We start from the raw sequence: 7,364 nt of genomic DNA, 5'->3' as shown, positions 1-7,364 counted from the left end.
CCCCCCCCAGCCTCCAAAGAATTTAATCTGCTGGACAACAAACAATACTGTTATAAAACTTTGAAAACAAGAGGGCGCGGCCTCCCAACAAGAAGAAAGGCATGCTGGGTAACGGCCCTAGGGAGCGTGCCAGGCCTGAGATGGAGCCAGGCAAGAGCCCAGTTGGCTGAGTACCTGGGCGCCTGCCCCTGCCTAGCCCACTAGCCAAGCCATCCCCAGTCCAGAGGGAAAGGAACTGAAACAAGGTGGGGGGCAGAGAAGCACTTGAAAAAGGGAAGTTGTATGTGCTCCTCTCTCTCTGATCTGATGGAAATGCACTAGACTGTGAAACTTCCTCCTCCACCTCCTCTCCTGTCCCTCCCTTTCACCACCCTCCTCCCTGCCCTATTCTCCCTCCTCCTCCTGCCTCCTCCTGCTACTCACTGTTCCTGAGACTGTCAGAGTCCTGATAACAGAATGAGACTGGAATCGCAGTGTAGGTGCAGCTACTAGCTGGACAGCTGAAGGAGAAACAGGAGAGAAAGCGGGCTCGCTGCTGGCTTTGGACTTGGAACTCCTCCCCCCCCCCCCTTAAGGAAGTGGAACCATGTCACAGGGTGTGCCCAGTCCATGTGCTCTGCCAGGTGTGTGCACAGGTACTGGGTAGAACTGCCACTCGGAGGTTAGTGGACATACCCTGGGCTTCCTGGTGCCCCCTTGGCTGTGCTCTGTTCTGGGAGGCTGACTGACTTGCTGAAAATGCTCGCTTCTTTGAGATGCTCTGCTGCCCCTCCCGGGAGGAGTAGAGGTGGGGGCATGCCTCTGGAGGAGCTCCTGGGGATAGGAACGTACTTTCCCAGGAGCAGACACGACGTGGCCCCATGAGTGTGGCTCCTGGTAGGATACCTCTGTCTGTTAGTTACTTCTCAGTGGCTGAAGGAGGGGGTGACCCAGCTCTGCCTGGGGAGATGGGGATGCTGGGTTCTGGTATCTCTTCCCCAACCTCCAGAGATAGGTTTCACCTGAGACAGAAGTTTTGCTTCTGAGCCTGTCTTCACTGAGTCAAGTAGATGATTTGGGAGTGCTCAGGGAGCAGTGGTGGTGTTTTCCTTTGGATCCGATTGGTTTGGACCCATCAACTACGTGGTGGGCATTGTGTTTGTGTAATAGACCATGGACACACTCATTTTTCTTCTTGTGGAAAGCACTGGCTTCCTTGAAAGCAGCTTGGGGCCATGCCTGTCCTCCTCCGCCAGAACTGAGTCCTTCTTCCCGGGAGCATGAAGACATCATGCTCTAGTCTTCATTCCGCCCCGCCTCCTTCCCTTCGTGCCCTAGTGTCTGTCTCCTGCTTCGCTCCCACCCCCGAACATCCCATCTCATTCCAGGGGTAGAGTAGCCTTGGTGCATCCTTCCATTTTATTCAGCAGTCCCAACCAAGGCCCAGGACTGAGTCAGGGGGTTTTTGTCAGTGGGCTGAGGAAGAAACAGAAAACCTCAGTTGAGGAGTGCAGCTGCCTAGGAACATAGGCCAAACCCCTGGCCTGGGGGAGACCAGAAGAGCCACTGCTGGGCCTACATAGGCTTGGAAAGCTATTGCTTCTTGCCCTGTTGCTTGAGTAGACATGTGGGGGGTCCGTGACATGTGGGTTGGGGGGGTCTGGAGCATGGTATTCCCACATTAGGATTCAGGGGCTGGGAAATGCAGTGGTCCCTGGGTGCTGAGTACTCCTTAGGGAAGGGAGCCAGAAAGAGCCCCGTGGAGGTTTTTGGGGAGTCTGGGCAGCCACTGGCTCTATGCTCCCTTCCACCCCTGGCCCTCATGCACATGTCCTTTATTTTATCACCCTTTCCTCTGATTCATTGACCACGGCCCCCACCCTGACAGCTAAAGACACAGTGCCTCCCGGAGTGACAGGAAGCTAGGCTAGCCTTTCAGTTCATACACAACGGTCTGGCACTGTCTTGAGGGCAGGACGTTCTCCTTTTTCGAAAGGGCCTTCTTCTCCAGGCCTTTCTCTCACCAAGAAGAGCTCTTCTTCACTGCCAGGAACCCTGAAACCAGCATTCCCAGAGGTGAGAAGATGAACCATCTGGGCTCAGCTTCCGGCACCCTCCCCCATCTGGCTGGAACTTGCATCAGTCACGTAAGTAGCTGTGACTCAGCACCCAGCGCTGGGTCAGGAGGGAGAAGCTGCTGCCTTGGCAGAAGCCTTCCCACGTTCTGGATTTGAACACGCTGTGGTAGCGGCGGAACGAGCAAGCAGGATTAGCTTCCTGGGGGCGAGTATCTGTTTGTTCAGTGGGTTTGCCTATGGATTTCATAAACAAGGATTTCCCCACCTTCCCATTTTCCTCCCCTGTTATTTTTTGGGTACCATGCTGGGCTTTAAAGACATAGGAAGCATCATTTATGGAGTGAAGCAGAAGCTGTCTTTGTAGTCTTCTGATTGTTTTTAACCATTGGCCCATGCTTTGTATTTAACCCTCAGATGCCTTGTTTGGCCAGCCTACAGGTTTTTTTTTAAAAAATGTATCTGACTTCATACGCCTTTAGACAAAACATGGCCTTTCCAGGTCACTTTGTGTCTGCTACATGTTGTTGCCGCTTCTCTCTCAAGTTTCCTGCCCAAGCCCTCTGAGGATTTGAATGTGCGGTGACCAGTCTACCCAGCCTTCTCTCTTTACAGATGAAGACACTGCGGCCCATCCGGGGCAAGCGGCAGGTCCCTGTTCTCAGAGCTTGGGCTGAGCAAGAATTAAAGCCACTATGTTCTGATTCACCATGTGGTGACCTTTTCTTCACCCTGCCAGGCAGAGGAGTGTCCTGGAGTAAGAGAGTGGAGAAGCCTCCAAATAGAAAGTGGGCACAGAAATGGACTGTGCATGAAGTGGACTGACTCCCCATGCCTCTTCTCTGCATGGCAGCACTCTCAGGGTGGGTGTTTGTTTTTTCCCAGGAAGCCCTGCCAAGCCCTTCACCGTTGGTCAATTTGTTTGGGGCTGTTAGGCCCAGGTAGGAGAATCCCATCACCTTCGTTGCACAGCAGAGGCCTCTGCAGGCTGGGGATTTCATGGGCTGCCTTCTTTCAGGTCTAGGTAGCCCTCAGACTTGGTGTCAGGGAAAGCATACCTCTTTCAGTCTTTATCAGACCAACCAGCTGCTTTTTACTGGGGATAAGCCACGAGCTTGTTTCAGGGTGGGGTCATTGCTCAGCTGATTTTGAGAGGAGAGAACCCTGGTTCTGTGAGGAGGGCTGAGACCTGATTGGAAGGGCCAAAGATTTCAGTACTAAGATGACATTTCCCCCCTCTTCCTTTTTTTTTTTTTTTGAGTCGGAGTCTTACTCCGTCGCCCAGACTGGAGTGCAGTGGCTGCTCCCAGCCACCGCAGCCTCACCTGCTGGGATCCGGCGATCCTTCCAACTCAGCCTTCTCAGTAGCTGGAATTACAGGCACGCGCTACCATGCTCGGCTGATTTTTTTTATTTATTGTAGAGATGAGGTCTCGCCAAGTTGCCCAGGCGGGTCTCAAACCCGCGGGCTCAGGCAATCCACTCACCTCAGCCTCCCAAAGCGCGGGATCAGTACAGACTGAGCCACTGAGCCCGGCTTCTAGAGTGTTTAAAATGATGCATTATTAATGATTTCTTATCTGTTCCTCCCAAGAGCTAAGAGTTAAATTTTAGAATCCAAGAGTGGGGACCCATGCTCTGGCTCCTGTCTCTTGGTTCCCTCATTGGCAGGGGCTCCCTTCTGCTGGACTCTGGATGGTGCCTCCCAAGTAGCAGAAGAGATATTAGTTAAATAATCACACTGATGACCAGATGAGATAAATGGCTAAGAACCCTGGAGAGGCTGGAGAGGACAACTTAACCCTCTCGTAAGCCAGGCTACACTTGGGGAAGCTTTGCTAAGCTAAGACAGAGCAGGTGACAGGGGTTCCCTGGGGTGGTGGTGAGTGAGGACAGGGATGAGGGGTGGTAGCTAAGGGAAGTGGGTGGAGAGTGTCCCAGGGTCTCGTGGTAGGAGGAAGGGTGCTTTCTGGATCATTGTGGGATGCCTGTGTGAGGGCACATAGGAAGGGTGTTTGTGGATTCTGGTAACTTGAAGAGTTTTGGCTGAAATGAAAAGCAGAAAAGCTGAGAATCTCATCCGGTCCCCTCATATTACAGGATTTGGACTCCCAGTCTTTAAACATTCACTCCTCACCTTAAAATCCTCTCCATTACCTGGTTAACATGGCTCAGGTGTTGGCTGCAGGTGTCATCACTCAGTGCCCCTGTGTACAGATCTCCCCCAGCTTTCACCTGTGACTCACGCCTTGGGCTGCAGAATCTAGCACTGGTGTGAGGATCCCGCCACATTGCCACAGCCACGCTGGGGGTGGGAAGGACTGCAGAGGCGCCAGAAGTGCCAGAGAACAAAGGATACCCCAAAACACCTGGCCAAAGTCATGCTCCTGTCTCTACCCAAGAATAACGTGTTCGTATCGTCCCACTTCTGTGCAGAAATACTGCCTAAGAATTCCACCCTCCCAGCCCCAATCTTGTTCTTAATTAAGTTTAAGAACAAAATGAGATGATAGTAAAACTATGAAGAAGGCAGCAGTGGGCAGAGGGACAGAAACACAGACTCTGGAGGTAGGCCTGGGAGTTGCATTTGTTGGTTGTGTGACTGTGGATGAGTTATTTAACTCTATTAAGGATCAGTTTCTTCTGCAAAAATTGGAATAATACCTGCTTCGTTCTAAGAATTAAATAGCACAACTCTTGCAACTTGAATCATTATTGCCAGGAGCCATGAAAAATAAAACCTATATGCAGAGGCCTAAAGAATCCGCAGGGAACCTAAGAGATACTGCTTCTACTCTGTCTCTTCTTTCTCTGGGTTATGGTGTCAGAGGAAATATTTTCTTAGCTTCAAACAACCAAATAAGATGTTGCAATAAGGAGATAGGAAATCTAATTTGGAACATAGTGTGCCAATCTCGTTTTCAGACAGATTTTGAACATAAAACTCAATTCTTTGTGTTAGAGGATTATCTACTTAATATTGTGATAGCATACCAGTTTTTTTTTAAGTCACATCAGAGGTTAAATACGATTGCCAGTTAATGGGGTCATATATGAACATTCTGATACGTACTTGTAGGGTGAGACAGAAGAGCCCATGCTCTTCCTGAATAGGGCACCTAGAGGAATCACCCTGGCCCAGGTGAAACTCACCTTTGGGTGGCAACTGGAGCCTCATGAGCAGAGGGGTGCTTGTGTCCTAATGAAGTAAGATAATATACCTGGAAACACTTGGTATACTGTGAAATGTTTTACAAACACAGGGCAGTACAAATGTCAATATAATGTATTTTAAAAATAGTTTTGGCTACTTTATTTCATCATATTTGTAATAATTTGTAGTGACTGTGAAGTTAAATAGAATTCACCTAGAGTTAACGAATGTTGTATTGCTCACGTCTGTTTGAAGCATCAGCCGTGCCTTTCTTGTGGCTCAGCACAGCCTTGTGTTAGTAACCACCTCTGTGCCTTTCTAATGGAGCATTCTGTCATGTCACAAGTAGTAGACATTTTTCCTCAGGACAGAGGCGGGGTCTTCCCATCACATCTTTCTTCAGTGAGATCCTCTTCTTCTGGAAGCTGGTTTCACATGGTGGCTTAGATTTTTCCATCTTTGTATCTAGCACCATTTGAAATCAGTGTTTTAGGAGTAAGAATTGCAGCGCAGCAAAGGGCGGACTGCAGAGACACTGTTGCTCATGGACTGACTCCTCTTCTCTTGCTGCTTGAGCCTGTTCAAGAGGGCGAGAGAAGAACTTGAAGAGCAAAATACACTCTTGAGTATGTTGGGCTTTTGGAGGGGTAACAGGGTGGGGAGGGCCTTGTGTTTAAAATGAACACAGTGACTTGAGCAGGGGCAGAGGGTGAGATGCTCTTTCTGTTGATTGCTTGCAACCGTCACCAGTGTGAACATGTTGTGTTGTTCCGTTGGGTAATGATGTATTGGGTATTGATTGTAACGGGGCAGGGGAGAGGGCTTTACACCTGGAGGACCGTTTCAACCACATCGACACTGTCCGCCTACTCCTAGAGATGCCCTGGAGTATTCGGCGTCGGTTGCAGGGCAGCTGAACTCAGACTTGCCACCTGCACTGTCGAGGTGCGGACCCTAGGAGCACCACTGGCCCATCTCTTACACAGGCTGACCGATTTCTCCTGGTGTTCAGAGTCTGTTTTTGTCTAGCACCATTTGAAATCGGTTATGATGTAGGGGGAAAAGCAGCAGCCTCGAAGCCTCATGCCAAGTCTGGGCAGCAACAGCCTGTGGTTTCCTGGAAGATGGATGGGCAGAGAGTGGGGAAGGAAGATCACACTTTTCCCTACTAACTTCTTTAACTGCATTTATGATACATTATTGCAGAGGTAAGAGATAATTTAATGGATTTTTAAAAAAACAGATTACTCGAATTTATCTGATGTCCTCAGTTGCATTTTGCTGAAATGTAGTACTGCTGTAAATTCTATAAATTGGTTGCTGTTGAATTATCTTTCTGTTGAGAAGAGTCTATTCATGCATCCTGACCTTAATAAATACTTTACTGTATTCAATTTATCATGTCTGTGTTTTTTCATCTGTTATTTTCCATTCATAATTCTATGACGATGAGAAGTGGGTCCTGAAAAATTAATTTGCTATATGCAGATTCTGCCTACTTCATAAAGAATTTGAAGTAGGTTACAGCAGACATTAAAAATGAAGCCCATTAAGACAAGAATGAAATTCTATGAGCCAAGAAATAAAATGAGAAAAGATTAGGGAAGAGAAGAAATGTTGAGGATCTAGGCTGAAGGATGCTCCTTATTGAACAAGGAAAGCTGCCCTCGATCCCTGTGGGCTGCAGACACAGCCCCTCTCCTAGCCGGAGTTCCTGTGAGGGACTTTGGCTCAATGGAACATATTATCTCATGGCTCTTGAAAGGGAGTAGCACTGATTTCTGTTGCATTATAGAAGATGAAGGAGTTCTGCTTTGGGCTGTTTATATCAACCATTGGAGACAAGGCAAGCCAGTTTTGCAAAGCTAGCCAGAGATGAGCCAGATTTGACTTAATAGTGGATCAAGCTTGGAGAGTCTTCAGGCAGGCAGGCTGTGGTCCCTCGGTCAGGCTTTTCCACAGGAGACGCATGGCTGTCAACCACCTACAGTACAGTTACTGCAAGCTGGTGGCTCTCGATAAATGATGACAAAGCAGCCACCTAGGAAGTCTCTTCTGGGTCCACCCCCCACCATTCTTCCCCCAGATGGCTGCCCTGCCCAGTGGGCTGGGGTGGGGGGGCGGAAGAAGCGCTTGCCGGGAAGACTTGCCAGTGC

The 7,364-nt window shown here is 49.2% G+C and overlaps 1 long non-coding RNA gene across 2 annotated transcripts in view; it reads left to right on the top strand.

Annotated features, from left to right (window-relative positions):
- Positions 1 to 6,609, top strand: part of LOC110596562 — a 21,521-nt gene extending 14,912 nt beyond the window's left edge. For both annotated transcript variants that reach the window (XR_002482553.1, XR_002482554.1), the window contains 2 exons: positions 2,030 to 2,126; positions 5,497 to 6,609. This is a non-coding gene — a long non-coding RNA (uncharacterized LOC110596562). The remainder of the gene's footprint in view (positions 1 to 2,029; positions 2,127 to 5,496) is intronic.
- The last annotated feature ends 755 nt before the right edge of the window (positions 6,610 to 7,364 follow it).

This window comes from Carlito syrichta, unplaced genomic scaffold (genome assembly GCF_000164805.1).
Source record: "Carlito syrichta isolate Samal-C Ts95f unplaced genomic scaffold, Tarsius_syrichta-2.0.1 Scaffold310050, whole genome shotgun sequence".
Lineage (NCBI taxonomy): Eukaryota > Metazoa > Chordata > Mammalia > Primates > Tarsiidae > Carlito > Carlito syrichta.
This window is presented reverse-complemented; position numbering and strand designations above follow the sequence as displayed.